Raw genomic sequence first — 20173 nt, 5'->3', positions numbered from 1 at the left:
ATAGCATTCTGCCTATTAAGTGTGCTTCTGCATTAATCTAGAAATTCTTTGTTGATAACCAAATGCACAGCAACCACATTTAAATTTCAGAACATTACAATTAGATGTATTTGAATAAAGAAGAAAAGAAGGGAACCCAAAGCTATTAAGTGGAGCTTTTAAAGTCATGGCCAGGTGCTATTTCAACACAAACATCTCAATTATATCCCAGTTAAAGTAGATAGAATCCTCCAGTCTCTTCGGGAGTTGTACTTGGAATACGAAATGGGAGTTTTGTGTAGGGTTTTTCAGGTGTGATGTTTTTAAAAATTTTTGCAAGTAATACTTTCAATGCAATTGCTTTTGAACAGGGCAGTGGGGGAAGCCAAGTTAGGTTAACAGATCAACCATAGCAAATTCCAGAGGGTCCTTTGCTAGGTGAGAGGGAGTCTGAGGCTTTGCCATGTGGCTGTGTGGCTCCACCAAGTTGCTTTGCCTGTTTTGCAGGGGTTTGTGGTGTGTATTCACTGACACTTCGGTGCCTGCAGGCTGAGGATGGCTCTTAGGCAGGCTCAGCCAGCTTGGCACGCTTTAAGCTCTGGGAAGTCCACAGTGTTTTACAAAGAGCAGGTGGGCAAGAAAGCTCAACACTGCAGGGCACATTGTGCAGCTGTGAGAGGTGGAATTCCCCTCAAAAGGATCGGCACTGCTTTGAAAATAAATTCATCATTAAAATAGAAGGATTTCTGAAGCAGTCGAGGAACACAGGCCTTGATTGGTTTCAAATTAACTCTTTGTACTCATCTTCCATTCATCCTTTAAGAGAATGTCTTGGCGTTTTCCAGGGAGATAACACAAATAATCCTTGACATCTTTTCAAGGAGGAGGGTGAAATGTTGGAGCACTTACGCCACTGCATCTGCTTTCCATTCCCCCTGCGTCTTGCCGCCCTAATGTGTGGCAGGGAGGGACGCTGGCTGCAATTCAGGCGCTCTGTTTTGCTTCATGTTCAGTATTTAGAAAAAGAGGGATGCGCTTCTCCCTGAAAGGAGGGTCTGCGCTTATTCTGAAGGTTAGATGGTTGTCCCTTCTTCCTCCTTTCCCTTTCTTCCTTCCCCTCTTTCTGGGTCTGTCTCTTCCCTCACACCCCCTCCCCCTGCCCCCCTCCCTGTGAGTCAAGAACGGCCTTGCTTCTGTTCTTTTTGCTACTAATTTAAAGCCTTTCCTCTCCCTTGTGGAAAATATCTGGTAACACTGTTTTCTCTGAGGGAGGCTATTTGTATATCTTTCCTCCTCGAATCCCATAAACAATTAAATGCAGAGCAGGCTAGCCGTGGAAACCTTTCTGGCTACTTAAGTGAAGTTTCCTAATCCTTTTCTGCAGCGACCCAGACCCAAGCTCTGGGGCCCATTCATCTGCCGTTGCTCCTCAAGCACTTTGATCTCAGGCCTTCATTACAGCTCATTTCAGCATTAAGGATGATCTGAATTCATGAGCTCTTCCCTTCCTAATAAGTGCCATTCATATCCATCCTCAGGAGCGACCACAGCTCACGGAAAACTGGTTCAAACCACACGCAAAAGAATAATGGACTAGCTTCAAACACAAGTGAAAAACGGGGGTTTTATTAGCAGAATGAACCTTTGAATGAGAGGCTTCATTAAACAGAGGAGTCTCGTTTTCAGGGCACTGTTAAATCCACCAATTGCCACTCTGAGAATAGTAAGTGTGATTATTTCATTTTTTTTTCACTTAGACATTCTGAGGTAGAGAAGAGACTGAATATGCTCACTGAGCCCAAGGCAGGGCTGGAGTTGATCTGAGGATTGTTTAGCTTCATAGATTTTAAACCAGAGACGCTTCCACATGTCTTTCCCGTTTGATTGTCTGGAGTGAAGTGTGCCACTCCTAAAAAGAACCTACTCTTTTTTTCATTTCCTTTAAAAAAAAAAAAGAAATTTAATTTGGATTCAGCTAATACCCTTATAACTACTAAAGCTGTCAAAAGCAAAAAGAGGAACAGATAATTAGAAGATGATGGGAGCCGGCACACAGCCGAATCGAGGGAAAGACAGACACAGAGGAAGGCGGCAAAAACCACCACCTAATCCATTAGTAGCCTTTGCTATCATTGTGTTTTGCTCTGGCTTTAAACTGGTGAAAGCACAAAGGAGACACTATTAAAGTCTTAATGCCCGCAGAAGAAAGTTCATCCTGGATAACTGCGGGTAGGGTGCTCCAAAGTGCAGCCTGCCTCAGTGAGCACGAGGCAGATTTTAATTTAGCACTTAGTAGGAGCTAAATGTCAAGGACATTGCCGAAACAGTGGGAAAGACGAGGCAGATTTTAATTTAGCACTTAGTAGGAGCTAAATGTCAAGGACATTGCCGAAACAGTCGGAAAGAGTAGGTGGCCTTCCTTTAAAAGTCCTTTAGGGCTTCCCTGGTGGCGCAGTGGTTGAGAGTCCGCCTGCCCATGCAGGGGACACGGGTTCGTGACCCGGTCCGGGAGGATCCCACATGCCGCAGAGCGGCTGGGCCCGTGAGCCATGGCCGCTGAGCCTGCGCGTCCGGAGCCTGTGCTCCGCAACGGGAGAGGCCACAGCAGTGAGAGGCCCGCGTACCGCAAGAAAAAAAAAAAAAAAAGTCCTTTAAAGCTCCTAAATAGCACTCCCTGCTCCTACTCTACTGGTTCCTTTTCTCCCCGACACCTTCCCCACGACCCCCCCATCCCGGTCCTGCCCCCAGGACTCCTGAATCCGGACTCCGGAGGCTGAGCACAGACCACAGGCCCAGGCTCCCTTCTGGGGTGGGAGCGGTGGTGTGAGAGCAAGTGTGCACAGCAGGAGGACTGAAGGCCCTCCAGGAGAGCGGGACTCAGGCAACAGTGCCTCCGCGGACCCCAGAGGCCCCACCCGTGCCCTGGCCCTGCAATGGCTTCATAGTCAGATTTCAGAAGGGAAGCGCTTAACCATGTCTCCAGGCACCCTCCAGGTCCTAAACGGTTGGTCCTCGTGCATCACCTTCATTCCCATCCGCACACTTCGAGAGGCTAAAATTAAAATTAATGGCAGGAAGAGAAGCTTAGACATCCCCCTCACTGAGCCTTTCAATTAAGGTTACTGATCAGATCTTAGATTTCCTTACCACATTAAAAAAGACCGGGTTCGCTCATGTGAGTGGTTGTTTCTCCCCCAGCACCCCACCCCTTTGGCCCAGCCCGGTGTTTTTAATTTTGCCGTGCTGCGTAAGCAAGCACTGACGCCGGAGCAGATGGAAGGATCCTGGACGCCCCTTCTATGCGGGGCCAGAAACAAGGCGATTACGGTCAGTCCTGCCCCGACAGAGCCATCCCTCCCTAGAGCTGTTCTCACTTCCTGCCCCATGAAGACCGAGTGGCCAGTTGGATCAAGATTTACACGTAATTGTCGTACTGTTAAGGGTGTAAACAATTTCTCTTTTTTACAACTGGCTTAAAAGAAAGAATATCAAGACATTCGTGTATCTTTCATGATAATCACTAGAACAAACTGCTCTGTCTCTTTCTCTGTGTCTGAGTCTTGAAATGAGACTTCTTTGCTCGCTGGGATGTTATCTGGCCACATTCATGTGTCTGTAGTCCTTGAAGGGCAGACGTGTTAGAAGTAGGATTGTCTCTGGGCCCAAATGTTAGACCAATTCTATGGAGCACAAATTAGTGAATTTGACCCTGAACAGAAAGTTCTAATAATCTAGCTAATCTAGCTAGCTAATAATCTAGCTCTTTAACCATCATGCCAAGGCCTGAATGCTTTGGTTTGAGTTCCCACAACTTATTAAGAATTACCAGAATGCTTCTGTTTTTGCTCTGTAGACCTGTTACACTACACCTGAATAGTTAATTGTTTAAATTGGCCACAGTGGGCCTTTAAGAGGGCTTAGGAGCAAAGGACTAGTAAACCCAGGTCTTTGTAATTCATTATGCTGCAGGTAGGCGAGAAGACATTAGAAGGACCTTTTTTTTTTTTTCCAGCTGCTTCTCGTTCTACCACATATAAAGAGACAATCACGATTTGTCGTTCATTTCCTCCTCTTCTTTTGACTTTTATGTGCTAAGTTCAGGATGGAAGGTGGGCAAGTATTAATATCATTTTAGAGACCAGACAGCTGAAACACAGAGTAAATCAACACAGCCAGTGTTGTATAAATGAACTCATATCTGGGAACTCCTGACTGCCAGCCCTAAGAAAACAGTGGTTAGGAATGGAAGCTCTGGAGTCAGGATGTTAACTTAAAATGCTGGTTTTCACATTCTTAAAAGCGCATTCTTAAAAGCTTACTCATTACAGCTCTCTGAGCCTCAGTTTCTTCATCTATAAATAGGGAGTGTACTAGCACTACCGCATAGGACTGTGGTTGTAAGGGTTAAAAGAGCTAAGTATGTGAATCTTTTAGAACAGGGTTGGTCTAATACATAGTGAACACCCAATAAATATACTTGTATTACTACCGTTGACGAGGAAACCGAGGATCAGAACTGTTGAGGAATTTCCCAAAAGAAGCCACACAATTAGAGGCAGAGTACCACAGCCAAGGCCTTGTTTTTGTTTTTGTAGCTTTTGTGCCCATTCCCTAGCGAGAGCTCTTATTTCTTTTCCAAATACAAGTGTGAATTTCCTCTGAGCATTGTTGTTATTCAGTTTGGTCAGATTCCTAAGAATATACATATTTTAAAGCAGGATTAGCTTGCAGAAGCAGCCAAATGGAGAGCTGGTCGGAGGATTCCTCCTAATACTGATTCAAACATAAATTTTAACAGCGGCTGAATGCATCAAAGTACAAGGGCTCTGTTTAGTTGGGTACCAAGTGGTTCCAGCAAGTATTTTTCCTAAGGGGCACCCAGGCTGATGCAACTTCAGTTGCTCTAAAAGGCTATACCATTTGGAAATGAGTGAGCAGTCAGATTTGCCAAAAAACATATCTGCAATTCTAAATCCATCATTCCAGCAGTGCTCATAAAACAAGGTCCAGATTTATTTTCCACTTGGTGTTTGTTCATCTCATTAATTATATTCATATCTGCTTCTTTGAAGTTATTGAGACTATTGGGAAATGTAAAAGAAAGCTGTATTGATTTCAGTCTTAATATCATTCCATCTTTATATCCTTCATCTATGAGCTCTCAGGCATGTTGAGTGACATGTGGTGGCCGGTATAGTATGTCGGGCACAGAGTAGGGCATTATCAACAGAACCCAGGCTCTCCAGATCTGCAGTCTCTTTGGTGAGAGGGTTTAGATTTAGAACGTCTGGATTGTATTCCACGAAAATCTCCACAGCCTTTCCTTTCAAAATCAATTTCAGTTGTCAAAAAAAAGGTGGGGGGGAGTGGTGGTGAGTCACTTTGAAATCATATAGCTTATTATTATCATCGTTTTTAAGAAACTTATTACAATAATTTTTCTCCCAAGGGAGCTGAGTTGATTTATAACCCCACCTTCCTTATCTCAACATGTGGCTGAGTTCAGAAGGGAATTAAAATTGGGGGATTTTTTTCCCCTTCAGGATAAACTGATAGAACACACCCCAACCTCATTTGCAAGTTGAGCAGGAATTTTTTTTAGCCCCTTGAACTTACTTCAGAAATGCCTATGCAGCAACTATGATCATGCCTCTCCCCAAATTTACAAATCTTCCCCGAGTACTTTGGAAGTGAGACCTACCTGGGAACGGTCTTTGCAACTGTGGGATGTAGGCTCCACAGCACTGCAGTCTATGCTGGGTCAAATGTAACTTCTTTGAAGGTAAATATTCTTATCTGATTTGTTCACTGTTGACCTAAGCACCTAGAACAGTGCCTGGCTCATAGTAGGTGTTCAATATTTGTAATGTAAGAGAATGAATGAGGAAGTAACAGAGAGTGAGAGCTAGGAGCAGGGCTGTGGGTTCAAACCTTGTACTCATGAGCTTGGTGGCATTGATTAGCCTATGTAGCTGCAGCATTGCCATCTGTAAAATGGGTGTAAGGATAGTGCCTACTGCTTCAGATTGCTGGGAGGCCATGCACGGAGAAGACTTACTGGGCTTCTGAATATGTGAATTCTCCATACGTGTTTCATATTCTTGCGAATTCTCCAGATCTGGATGCAAAGGTCCCTCTCGAGTTCAGATATTTGGGGCCCATGAAGCGCAATCCCAAACGGTGCTTCACATTAACACATCGAAAGTGACCCTCACCCTTTGTAAAGGAAAAGACCCCTGTCTTCCCGGGCTTTTCAGCAGTGGTGGGAGCAGCCTCTTCTGTGTCCCCAGCCGGGGCTCAAATCGCTCCTGGGCTAAGGGTCTGTGTCATGTCATCCCAGGCCCAGCAAAGAGAGAGGAAGAAACTGTTTTCAGCTTGGATGACTGATGGCCTGAGATTATTATTCTTCGGGTTCCAGGACACAGTGCTCCTATTATTTCCAGAGAGCTTTCATTTATTTTTTCAACGTTGAAAGCTCATGCCAGTATGGTGGTCTGAAACCTCATGGCAGCATATATATGAGACGATCATATTCCAACCTTGGTTCCCTTAAACAGGGTGCTACTGTTGGAGAAAGGAAGTTCCAGAGGTAACTATTCCCCTGTGACTCTCATGTGGTCAGCGGAACTGTCTTATGCAAAGTAGGCTTTGAAAAGGTGTTTGCTGGCTGAAATATAGGGGCTGCCATTCCCAGCTGGCTTGTTTGCCCATCCCGGCCAGAATCCTGCCTCTCACTAGTGGCAACACCTGACATGCCAGAAGAAGACAGACCTTTCCTTTAGCTCCCTTTCCATGAACCAAAAGAAGCACCCACCTCCCACCTCTTCTGCCCTTTCAGAATAGACTGAGGGAGCGAGGCGTGGGTATGGCAAAAATCGGATGATGGAAAACCACTGTAGCCCATGTGTGCTGGGAGGGCAGTAGAGGACGATCTGAGGACTTGGCCTGATGGGAGGGGGCGTGCAAAATGCCTAACAAGGGTGAGCTGGGTTTCTTAAATGCATGAAGAGGGCAGGTGCGATGCAGAAATACTTAGAGAGGGGTAGAGACTGGGGTAAACTGCAAAGTGAACGTCTTACCCAAGAAGGATGGCTACTACTCAACTTCATCTCACAGTGTGTGTGAATTCAAGCCTGGTGTGGCCAGCCCTTTGGATTTTTGAAGCAAATAATCCATTTTGTCTGTGAAACCTCTGAAACTGTAAACATTAACAATATATTTGGGCTTCCCTGGTGGCACAGTGGTTAAGGAATCCCCCTGCCAATGCAGGGGACACGGGTTCGAGCCCTGGTCAGGGAAGATCCCACATGCCACGGAGCAACTAAGCCCGGGCTCCGCAACTACTGAGCCTGTGCTCTAGAGCCCATGAGCCACAACTACTGAAGCCCATGTGCCACAATTACTGAACCCCGCACTCCTAGAGCCCGTGCTCCGCCATAAGAGAAGCCACCGCAGTGAGAAGCCTGCGCACCACAACGAAGAGTAGCCCGCGCCCGCCGCAACTAGAGAAAGCCCGCCCACAGCAACGAAGACCCAACGCAGCCAAAGATAAATAAATAAATAAATTAATTAATTAAAAAAAACCAATATATTTATTATTTTTTTAATTGGTGTACAGACCAAAGAAAACATATCTCTGGGACTTTAGATTTATCTGAGGTGAACATGTATTCTACAGTTATTTGCTGGGCACCTATGATGTGTCTGGCACTGTATCAGGAGCAGTAGATATAAAAATGCAAAAGACATGGTTCACATTTTCAAATATTTTGTTAAGTGAAGGAGTGAGACACAGAAACAGATTAATAAATAAAACGTGCTGGGCTAGGGTGAAATGATGAAGATCAACTGGACAGTAAAGGAAGGGACCATCTCAGTTTCCAAGGCAGGAGGTCGTCAGAAACCATGAGGAGGGTTTTACCTGCAGGAGAGATGGGGCGGGTGGTGGTGATCAAGGGCATTCATGGCAGAGGGAACACAGGCGTGTGTGTGGGATGTGCACAGCACATTTGGGAAACCAGAAGTAGGCTTGCTGGGCTGGTGTGCGGGGCAAATGGCAGGTGATGAGACTGGTGCTGCCTGGTGCAGCCTGACTTTTCTGGGTCTCAGGTTGATTCAAAAACGTCAGAACACACTTCACTTACTTCCAACTCTCACTGGGGCACTGTGGCTGCCTAAAGGACCATTGGGGAGCCCTCATGAATGTGTTTGCCGTTATCCATGTGCAGCCCACATCTGCAGCCACTCGGTCTTTCTTCACCATCTGCATTCCTCATTCCATTGTAACCGTATCCCTTCAGCATCTGGGCACTTCAGTACCCGTCCATGCCTAGCATCTGTTCACAGTTGTGTAGGAGTGCTGAATGGCAGCAACACTACTTTCACCAACAGCTAAAATCCTAACATTAGGTAATTGGTTAACTTCCCCCAAACTTTAAAAAACATCTGCCAAATTCATATGGAAGGCCTTGATAATCTGTATGATTCCATTTTACTGATCCCGTCTAATAAGATTTTGTTTGTTTGTTTCAGCGTCTTGCCTTCGTTCTCCTACCCCGAGTTGTATAGGTCATCAGACCATTGTCCTGATTCAAATAGGTGTATACTGCCTTTTCTCACACAGGCTGTAACTACAGGGCAGCATAGCACGATGGTTAAGCATTTGATTCTGGTGCTAGTGTTGAAACCCCAGCTCCACGTCTGACCTGTGATGAGAACGTGGGGTGGCAACTTCACTGCTACGGTTTGAACTGTGATTCCCAACGCCCTCACCCCTGCAACAAAAATTCGGGTGTTGAAGCTCTAATCGTCAGTACCCAGGAAAGTGACTGTATTTGGAGACAGGGCCTGTAAAGAGGTGATTAAGTTAAAATGAGGCTGGTAGGGTGGGCCCTAATGCAATCCCACTTGTGTCCTTATAAGAGGAGGAATCTGACACACAAAGGGACACCAGGGATGTGTGTGTGCAGAGGAAAGACCATGTGAGGACAGAGAGGGAGGGTGGCCACCTGCAAGGCGAGGAGAGAGGCTTCAGGAGAAACCAGCCCTGCTCACCTTTTTTTTTTTTTTGCGGTAGGTACGCGGGCCTCTCACTGCTGTGGCCTCTCCCGTTGCGGAGCACAGGCTCCGGATGCGCAGGCTCAGCGGCCATGGCTCACGGGCCCAGCCGCTCCGCGGCATGTGGGATCCTCCCGGACCGGGGCACGAACACACGTCCCCTGCATCGGCAGGTGGACTCTCAACCACTGCACCACCAGGGAAGCTCCCTGCTCACACCTTGATCTCATCCTTAATCTTGATCTTCCAGCCTCCAAAACTGTGAGAAAATACATTTCTGTTGTTTGAGCCACCCGGTCTGTGGTATTTTCTTATGGTAAACTAATATATTTCTCTCTCTATGTCGGTTTACTGTAAAAACCTCACAGGGCTTTTAGAAACATTAAATGAGCTAATATAAGGAAAACACTTAGTACTTGACACACAGATGTCAATAGTAATATTATTATTTCTAATGGCCCCAAGTCAAAGAAAGGAACAGGTGAATAAGATTGTATCTTCAGCTGGCCCACATCCTTTTCCAGCTCTGCACCTGAAATGTGCAATTTTTGTAGGAGGATGAAATAGATCAGATGAAAAAGGTTAAGAAACACTTTAGCACTAGGCATTCGGGTGTGGAATATTTTTTCTTCTTTGTATTAACTGCTATGTGGAATTCTAGAATTTACTCTCAGATTGGTTAGAATAGGTTTCCTCTCTAGACTGAAGCAGTAATAATCTCATTTGCACCAACTCCAAAGCCCTTTGAAGTTAAACATTGAGAGAGAGAATGGCAGGCCCACTCAGCAGAGATTAGATCTTGTTTTAAACACTAGCTGCTCTGAGAATAATTTCCTTAATTAATATTCACAAGATATCATACACTTGAGACTATATTTTCATGTAACCTACTTGCATATAATTGTTCTTGGCTAAGGCTCTTCACCGTGTTTGTATCTTCCTTTTGTGTCAGTGTTCAACAAAATCATTTCCATCTAAAAGCAGTGCTGAAGGGGGTGGGAGGTCGGTTGGGTCTCCCCTTCTGTGGGAAAGCTAGCACACATGGGCTTTCATCTCATTTCTAAAGTTAATATTGTTTTGTGCTTATTCCCATTCTTAACTGGATGCACATGGTTCCCAGACCCCCTCTCCTTTCTGGACTCAAGGCCCGGACATTTTCAGGCGCTGCCCTCTTGTTGTCTCATGCCACATGGCAGAGCGTTTATCAATGCCCCTACAGCCTCAATTGGCCCAAGGGTCTTCAAGCCTCCAAGGAGCCACATCTGCAATCAGTCACAGCTTCTGAGGTTATCAATGCAGATCTGGGTCGGGCAATCAAATATCCTCAACGGCAGGGACTTCAGCTTACTCCAGAGTTGGCTTGTGCAAAGATCCATGGAAGGAGCTAGAATGACTTGGAAAGAAATCCTACTGCTTGTCTAATTTTAAAGCCTTACCCGTATCGCATACGTCTCTGAGTAAGCTGAAAAATTGTCTACATTTTAAATACATTTTAAGGGCTTCCCTGGTGGCGCAGTGCTTGAGAGTCCGCCTGCCGATGCAGGAGACGTGGGTTCGTGCCCCGTTTCGGGAAGATCCCACATGCCGCGGAGCGGCTGGGCCCGTGAGCCATGGCCACTGAGCCTGCGCGTCCGGAGCCTGTGCTCCGCAAATGGGAGAGGCCACAACAGTGAGAGGCCCGCATAACGCAAGAAAAAAAAAAAAAAAAAAAAAATAAATACATTTTTAAAAAATGTATTTAAATACATTTAATATTTAATTTAATCAAATTTGCTCATTTAAAAGTCACAGTGAGTATCCTCCGTTTGCAAGCAATGCCTTTTATAGTAAAAGAGCACCGCCCCCCCCCCACAAACTGGCAGAAATAGTTTTTGCTTGTTTGTTTTGTTTTTGTAGCTGTTGTGTATAATTTTTAAACAGTTGATAACACCTTTACCATCAAACAATCAATGGTTGAGCTAACTCTTAGGACAAATTACATTTACTGTTGTAAAGTTATAAAATACTTGAATACTTATTTATAATGTATATGTTACTGTATATCAAATATAGTATATACTATATACATCTGTGGCAACTAAAGAATGTCGCTTGCCATCCGGATCTACAAGGATTGAGTCATTAGTCACTGCAGTCATTGACCTTTAACACACCCCGAAAGAAGTGCAGGGCAGAGATCAGGAATGAGGCTCTCTGTGTTCTGAGAAAACTGGCAGAATAGACCTTCAGATAGTTAGGTATTTTCAGGAGAAAACTTTATGAACCCAAACTTTTGCATCTTCCCATACTTAGAAAAGCACTAAAACCATTAACTAAGGTATGTGTTCCTCACGATGAGCAGCCACCTTCTGCTGAGATGTGTGCTTGGTACCGCCTTTGCTAAAATCACGTATGTACTAACCTCTTTGGAACAGCTTCTCAGAGCTCTCTGAGAAGCTGTCTCCCAGGCTACAGTCATCAGTAAGACACTGAATGAACTAGACTCACAGCTTTTATGTTGTGCATTTTTTTAAAGTCAACATATGTATATCCATCTATTATCTATCTATCTATCTACCTATCTATGTTTTACGTATCTACATATATTTCCCTCCCTAGATTCAGTAACTGCAAGACCAAATATCTTTAGTGCTGATAGATTATAAAGTCTTACATTGGGGATATCAAATATTTTCAAGGTTCTTTTTTGTCTTTAAGTTCCTGTTTGCTAGGTTCACCTAGAGCATATATCTGCTAATGATTTTCTCTTTGAAATCATTACCCACCTAGGAATTTGCATGGGGGACATGACCTAGAACACCAGGCTGAAGTTACCACTGTCCAAGTTTGCACTGTGTGCTGGCAAATAGTCCATGCTTCTCGCTACACCGTCTCCTGAAGCTTCACCGTATTAAGCCCTGGCCCTTTCTCTATGACAGCATCTCCTACTATTCACCTGTGTGGCCAGTGAAGTAATCCTCCCACCATTTTCACACCTGTCTAGATAAGCATTCAAATATCATGTGCAAGACAGTTCACAGAATAAGAAAATACAAGTGACTGAAATGTAGGAACGTTATTTGCTCAGCCTCACTCAGTTGAGATTCAATATGTCTCCAATCAGGGCTTCCCTGGTGGCGCAGTGGTTGGGAGTCCGCCTGCCGATGCAGGGGACGCGGGTTTGTGCCCCGGTCCGGGAGGATCCCACATGCCGCGGAGCGGCTGGGCCCGTGAGCCATGGCCGCTGAGCCTGCGCGTCCGGAGCCTGTGCTCCGCCACGGGAGAGGCCACAGCAATGAGAGGCCCGCGTAACACACACACACACACACACACAAAGTCTCCAATCAGATTGTCAAAGATGAAAAGATTTGGCCGTAAGGCATGGAGGATAGTCTGTGGAGATGGGCACTCTCCTGTATGCTGGGGAGAGTGTAACTGGTACCATTCCAATGGAAGACAGTTTGGCAACATCATTTGAACTATAACTGCACGCATGCTTTGACCAGAAATTCTGTTTCTAGGAATTTATCCTGTAGGTATGTTCCCACATGAGCTAAATGATATATTTAGATCATTCATTGAAGCGTTATTTGTGATAGAAGTTGGAATGTTCAAGAGTAAGGGACTAGTTAAATAAACTCTGGGGCATCTGGCCACAGGACTATAATGCAGCCACAGAAGAGAATGAAGAAATTCTTTTCTGATCTGGAGGATCTTGAAGATATTCTTATAAGGGGAAAAAGCAAAGGGAAAGTATGAGGGTGAGTGGGAGACAATATAAATACACGATTGCTTGTATGTACATAGAGTATCGCTGGAAGGATTCTCAGGGAAATAGTTACACTCATTCCTGGGAGCGGGGGATGGTGCTGGGTGGCTTTGGGACAAGAATGGAAAAGAAACTGTCACTGTATGCCCTTCTGTAACTTCTGGGTTTTGAAATATATGAAAGTTTTACCTACCAAAAATAGGAAGAGAAATAAAAATAAGACCATAAAAATCATGCATAGATCTTGCATGTTCATTTCTCTGATGCACAAATTATTTGAAATGTGGTAAAACTAGAGAAATTAGAGGAGAGAAATAAAAATTATTGAAGGACTTGGGGGAAATGGCTCTAAGAATCGGGATCATTTAGCTTCTGAAAGACGAGGCCAGAGAAGATTTAATAACAGTCTTGAAATACCAATAAACAAGTGGCGGGGACACAAAGTTGCTGCTCTCCTGTGCTGGTTGTTAACATTAAAGTTTTTTTTTTTTTTTTTTTTTGCAGTATGTGGGCCTCTCACTGTTGTGGCCTCTCCCGTCGCGGAGCATAGGCTCCGGACACGCAGGCTTAGCGGCCATGGCTCACGGGCCCAGCCGCTCTGCGGCATGAGGGATCCTCCCGGACCGGGACACGAACCCACGTCCCCTGCATTGGCAGGCGGACTCTCAACCACTGCGCCACCAGGGAAGCCCAACATTAAAGTTTTGAATGAGTAAAATATAGACGTGAAATTCCAAAGTGAGATACCAGATCATCACTTGCAAATTTTCTAAAGGAAAAAAATTAAGAAGTGACTCTGCAATCCCTGGACTCGCTTAGCCAGATTGAGGCCCAAGAGGGTTAGTTAGCATGTGTAGGAGAGGAAAAGGAGGTATTTGTAAGGAGCTTTCCATTCAAGAGAGCTGTTGGTACGCTGTGGTCCCCACTTACTCCAAGGCAGGGGTGCATCTCCCTTCACTGGGTTTTCAGAGGAACTGCCAGGGAATGGGTCAGAGGACAGGGTAGGCTTGGGTCTGGTCCTTGGGGAGATTTAGAGGAAAGGAGAAGACTGGTGAATGGCTTTGACGGCAGACTCAGGAGTGTAATGCGGAGTTGGGAATGGGCTACACATTTGATTTCTCAGGGTAAAGGATGCATGGGTGTTTCACAAGGACTAGATGTGGGCCACGTCTGAGAGGAGGAATGCACTGTAGCCTTCTCAAATCCTGCATAAGGGGACTAGCCAGGAGAGCGTGAGGACTCCAGCTGCAGGCTCACAGGGAAAGGCTGCCAGAGGGGTTGCTAGAGGGTGGATCCCAGGGATGGGAATCTTGGAAAGGGTGAGTGTCCGTCATCTGCTAGTGTCAGAGAGCACAAAGCCAGTGGCTAAAGGACTGTTCCACCCACTTTCCTGGCCTTTCTTGCCCCTCTGTCACCTAGCTGGGGTCGGTGTGAGTGGCTGGGAGTAGGAGAAGTGAGCGGAGGCCGCCCACACTCCCCTTCCCCTGGGACCCGCAGCCTTGAACCTCAGGCCTCAGGAAGCAGAAAGTGGAGGAGCAGTCTGGTCTTCAAGTGAAAACCCAAGAGCTGATTATCACCTTTGCCTGGATATGTTCTCTTTACCGAGCGTTTAGGGTGGTTTGTTATCCCAGAATGAGCAGAAAATTCTTGGGGCCTGAGTTTTCAGCAAGTGGCGGAGGAATAAGTTTTCAAGGACACAAGATTCGAGGAGACAGAAACTTTCAAGGAGAGATGAGAATAAGATTAAGTTTTGGTTTCCTACCATGGGTCATGTATCCAGTGCATCGATGAGATTTATTTGCATAAAACAAACAGAACTTGATATAAAGTGCAGTTAGAGACAGGGAGGCAGACTGGACGCCATGGAGAACTTTCTCTAAAATTTACAAGATATGATCTTCCTTACTATGGGAGATTGTGGTACCCTTCTATTTTTTCTTTTTTTTGAGATACAACTTTACCAGTACTATTTTCTTTTCTTTGTTCTTCTTTTTTTTTTTTTTTTTTGTTGTGCGGTACGCGGGCCTCTCACTGTTGTGGCCTCTCCCGTTGCGGAGCACAGGCTCCGGACGCGCAGGCTCAGCGGCCATGGCTCACGGGCCCAGCCGCTCCGCGGCATGTGGGATCCTCCCGGACCGGGTCACGAACCCGTGTCCCCTGGATTGGCAGGCGGACTCTCAACCACTGCGCCACCAGGGAAGCCCTTAATTTTCTTTTTTAAACAATCACGAACCCGTGTCCCCTGGATCGGCAGGCGGACTCTCAACCACTGCGCCACCAGGGAAGCCCTTAATTTTCTTTTTTAAACAATTTTTTTTAAAGAGTTGATTTAAGAAAAATTTAAAGTGAAAATTAGAACAAGTTGAATGAAAATTTGGCCCAGTTTGTGAAGATGGGAGGTAAACGAGGTTTGCAAAATACTGTTCTAAGCAGAGTATGTAGAAAAGTGAGAAAACAAAGTGCTGTGGAGTGCTAGTCCAAGTTACCATGGAGGGAGCCTGTAATATTATCCTTAGCTAAAGTTTGCTCATGATTAGTTTGGAATAATCCATAGATTTGTGACATTTTTCTAAATGATAGTTCTGATCGATTGAGTCTAATGGCTGGCTCAGAAATAAAGGCAGGAAGCTGCAGTGTAGGACTAAAAAAAAAGGCAAAAAAAAAATTAAAGCTTTAAAATAAAAAGCGAAAAGTGAAAAAACAGAAGGAAGGAAGGGCGAAGGAAGGAAGGAAGGAAAGGAGAAAGAATGAAAGGGAGGAAGAAAGAAAGGGAGAAAAAGAATGGGTTTCACACAGTAAAATATAGATTGTGACCACTCTGGCCCTTAAATCCATTTTGATGACTGGGGTTACCTCATAAGACAGCTCGATTTGCACTCTTGGTTTAAAATATTAATTAAGCTCTTCTGACTCCATAGTTCTGGGCCTTTAACACACAGTCCTTGTTCAGTTTTCCCTGTTATACATTAGAATGTACAGACACTATGATTTTATTTAGTTAATTTCAAGATTAAAGAATTCCTTAATTGTAGTCTTCCGTTAGTTCTTTGTAGTTGCTAAAACTGCATGCTTTATAGCTCAAGGGAAAACTTGTACTATTTGAGTCCCTGTTAGAAGTAAACCATGGGCTTCCGCTTCCAGGAAGATAGACTAGACACACTTCTCTCTATTCCTCCCACTGAGTACAGCTAAAACCCCAGCATTGTGTATACAGCAAACCTAAGAAGGCTCTGAAAGGTGGAAACAGGAGGGCAAACCAGCTAAGGAGGTCGGGAACCTAAAACAATGCAGTAGTGAGTGCCCTGCGTTTTCATTTTGCCTCATATCTCCTGGACTAGAGGCTGAAGAAGTCAGCAGATGGAAATACCAATGGGCACAGACCAAAAAAAGCCCCAACACAAGCTGGCTCTTTCTAACCAGTGGTCCAGAAATGGGGCAGTGTAACAAAATAGAAAACTTGTAAGTCAGTAACGTCTCTGCTTCAGCCAAAAACCACGGAAAAAAAACAAAAAAAAACTGTGGCCCTTACCCCCTTCCACATAGTCTAGGCTGAATGGAGAGCTTAGATGTCCACTCTCACCAGCCTATGATGAGGTGCCCTAACCCCTGTGCCAAAATGGTGCCAGAGAAGGCCAAGCAGGGAGTTGGGACTTTCACCATGGCCCAGAGGTAGCAAGGCCACTACCCCCAGTGGTATCAGTGGAGGCCACGTGGAGAGCAGTAGGATGTACTGTTACCTCTTCCAGGCAGAGATCCATGGAGGCCTAGTGGGGAGCACAGCTCCCGCCTCTGCCCAGCAGTAATGAGGAGCACCCCGTCTTGAGTGTCAGTAGAGGCCAGGAGGGAAACCTGGATGTCTACTCCCGCCTGGTAGTAATAAGGCAATGCTTTCTCTTCCCCTGCCAGAGAGGCGTCATAGGCAGCTAAATTAGAGGCTTAAATAAGATCCAGCGTCTCATATAATGCCCTAAATGTCTAGGTTTTAATAGAAAATCACTTTCTTTCTCCTCTATCTTTAAATAGAAAATCACTCCCCATATCAAGATCCAGGAAGATTTCCTACTGAATAATACTGAAATGACAGAGATGTAAGACTTATTTGACATGATTTTTAAAGGAGCCATCATAAAAATGCTTCAATGAGCAATTATGAACATGCTTAAAACAAACAAACAAACAAAAACCTTTCTGTAATGAAATAGAAAATATAAAGATGAACCAAATGGAAATTTAGAAATGAAAAATACAATAGTCAACAACAACCAAACCCAGTGGATAGGCTCAACAGCAAAATGGAGGGGACGGAGGGAAGAATCAGTGAACCTAAAGATCAGACAGTAAGGAAATATCCATTCTGAACAACAGAGGGAAAATAGCCTGAAAAAAGAGAAAAAAGAACAGAGCCTTAAGGACCTGTAGAACTGTAAATAAAGATCTAATATTCCTGTCAGCAGTGTTCCAGAAGGAGAGGAGAAAGATGGTGGGGCTGAAAAAGACTTAAAAAAAAAAAAAAAGATGAAAACTTCCCAAATTTGGTAAAAGACATAAATCTATAGATTCAAGAAGCTGAGTGACACTCAGATAGAATCCCCAAAGAAATCTACACCAAGACACATCATCATCAAACTTCTGAAGCAAAGGAAAAACCTTGAAGACAGCCCAAGAGGAACAAAACCTTACCTGTAGTGAGTGAAAGAACAATTCTAATGACAGCAGATTTTTTTCATCAAAAAAAATCAAAAATCAATCAAAACCTTTAGCTCACAAGATCCACCCGTTATGAAATACAATTTTGTTCTACGAAGTGTTTCCCAGTTGCTGGGTCTACCACATGACCCAGCAATTGCACTTTTGGGCATTTATCCCAGAGAAATGAAAACTTGTGTTCACGTAAAAACCTGTACATAAATGTTTATAGCAGCTTCATTTGTAAAAGCCCCAAACTGGAAGTAACTCAGATGTCCTTCTACAGGTAAATAGATTAATCAACTGTGGTATAACCATACCATGGAACACCACTCTGCAATAAAAAAGGAACAAACGGGCTTCCCTGGTGGCGCAGTGGTTGAGAGTCCGCCTGCCGATGTAGGGGACATGGGTTCGTGCCCCCTTCTGGGAAGATCCCACATGCTGTGGAGCGGCTGGGCCCGTGAGCCATGGCCACTGAGCCTGCGCGTCGGAGCCTGTGCTCCGCAACGGGAGAGGCCACAACAGTGAGAGGCCTGCGTACAAAATAAATAAATAAATAAATAAGGAACAAACTACTGATCCACGCAACAACCTAGACAAATCTCCAGGGAATTATGCTGAGTGAAAAAAAGCCAATTCCAAAATGTTACATACTATATGATTCCATTTATATGACATTTTGAAATGACAAAATTATGCACGTGGAAAACACAGTGGTTGCCCGGGGTTAATGAAGGGGTAGTTGTGGAATGGAGGTGGATTTAGCTATAAAAGGGCCATATGAGGATCCTTATGGATATGGAATGTTCTGTCTCTTGACAGAACTGTATAAATATCAGCATCCTGGTTGTGATATTGTATTATAATTTTTCAAGATGTTACCATTGGGGGAAACTGGGTAAAGGGCACATAGGATCTCTCAGTATTATTTCTTGTAACTGCACATGAATCTGAAAATATCCCAAATAAAAGATTTAGTTAAAATCCAAATGTATTATATCAGAAGTGCATGGTATATAAGCTCCCCAAATTCTGCTGGGCTGCATGCCCAGCTGAACAGAGATTACCTCTGGGGAGATGGATAAGTGCCTCTGAGGTTCGGGGGGTGGTGAAGAGAGGACTCTTTCCATTTTATTCCCTGATGAATTGTATGAAAATAAACTTCTTAACATGAAAGTGTATTACTTTTCTAATGCAAGGAAACAAGTTAATAAAATTTAAAAAAATTAAACCACGTTCACTTATGATTACTGAAAGAGAATCTTTTCTGCACTTCCCCATGTTTAAAAAAAAAAGTTTCTTGGTACAAGCAAACCTGGTATTTAGGAAATATATTAAGTTCAGTTTTTTACAGAAGGAAAAACTTTAACTTAGTTTTTCTAAAGAGAAACTCACTCCAAAACCTTTCACTCCCAAGATCACTCATTATGAAATATAACTTTATTCCACGAATGTGTCTCAGACATTTCAAGGCAATCTCTGACACAAAGTGTCAAAGGTGATTTAATATCTTCCAGGGTCCTTTTCTTGGTCACTAATGGCAGTGGAGGGTACAATCCACACACAGATTCCCACACGTTGCAGTGCCCAGCTGTCCCTGAGAAAACTCTAACCGTTGGGGAGAGCCCGGCTAAGGGACAGGAAAGGAAGCTGGACAGTCATCCTGGTCCCAGCTAACCAGGAGACCCTGACTGCTCTCCTCTGAAGAGAACTGTTCCTGTCCCAGGCTAGGCCAACCCCTTTTGGGTGTAGGTGACATGGTAGAATGTAGAGAAACTTCATTTACCAACAGAAGTCACATGATATTCTGTCTCTACACATTAGGCCACCGAGTACAACTTTCTGTCATGGTTCTCCACTCAACTCACAGCTTCGGGACAAGGAATGGGGGCAGAATTTGATCCTTGTTTAATGTCCATGGCAACAGGTTTGGGATTTCCACATCTTCTGAATATTCATAGGAAAGCTCACATGGGAATATTGTCAGGAAGCTCCAGAAAACGTCTTTAAGCGGATAGAAACAAACTCTCTCCTACTGGAACTGCTTACAGCCACATGGTCTCTCAACACATTCCTTCCCCACAGATTTGGAATGTGATGGTGGAACCCCTGAATGCAGTCAGTGACTAAAAAGCTGATCCTGGAAAACTTGGGCATCACCAAAGGATACTTGAACCATGACAAGGACACAACTTGGATGGTGATATCATTCTGATGCCCCAGGAGAAATGAAAAACTAGATTAAATCATGAATATTCTCTGATTGCTTTATTCCAATGAACTCCAAATAATAATTAAAGGTACTGGTTACTGAATACCTACTATGTGCCAGGCACTGTACTACTTAAGTCTCCCCAAACCATGGAAGTTAAGAGTCATATTAGGTTTAAAGGTAAAGAAGAAACTGAGGCTCAGAAAGATGAAATAACTTGCTAAGATCACAAGGTGCTGAGACCAAGTCAGGATCTGAACCCAGGCCATTCTGATGCCAGAGCTCATGTTCTTTGTATTCTCCAAAGCCACCACTCCTGCCGATGCAGTGGGACTTTGGGAGGTATGCTGTTATATCACTGACATAATGTGTCACCAATATCCTTCAATCTTTCCTCACTGAGGAATGTAACCAGCCTGGTCAGCAATCTCCTCAAAGTAGAAAATCCTGACTCTTATTTTTCCCCATTTCCTTTGGCTACGCTCTTC

The sequence above is a fragment of the Lipotes vexillifer genome, unplaced genomic scaffold, assembly GCF_000442215.2.
Source record: "Lipotes vexillifer unplaced genomic scaffold, Lipotes_vexillifer_v1.1 scaffold22, whole genome shotgun sequence".
NCBI classification, from domain to species: domain Eukaryota; kingdom Metazoa; phylum Chordata; class Mammalia; order Artiodactyla; family Lipotidae; genus Lipotes; species Lipotes vexillifer.
This window is presented reverse-complemented; position numbering follows the sequence as displayed.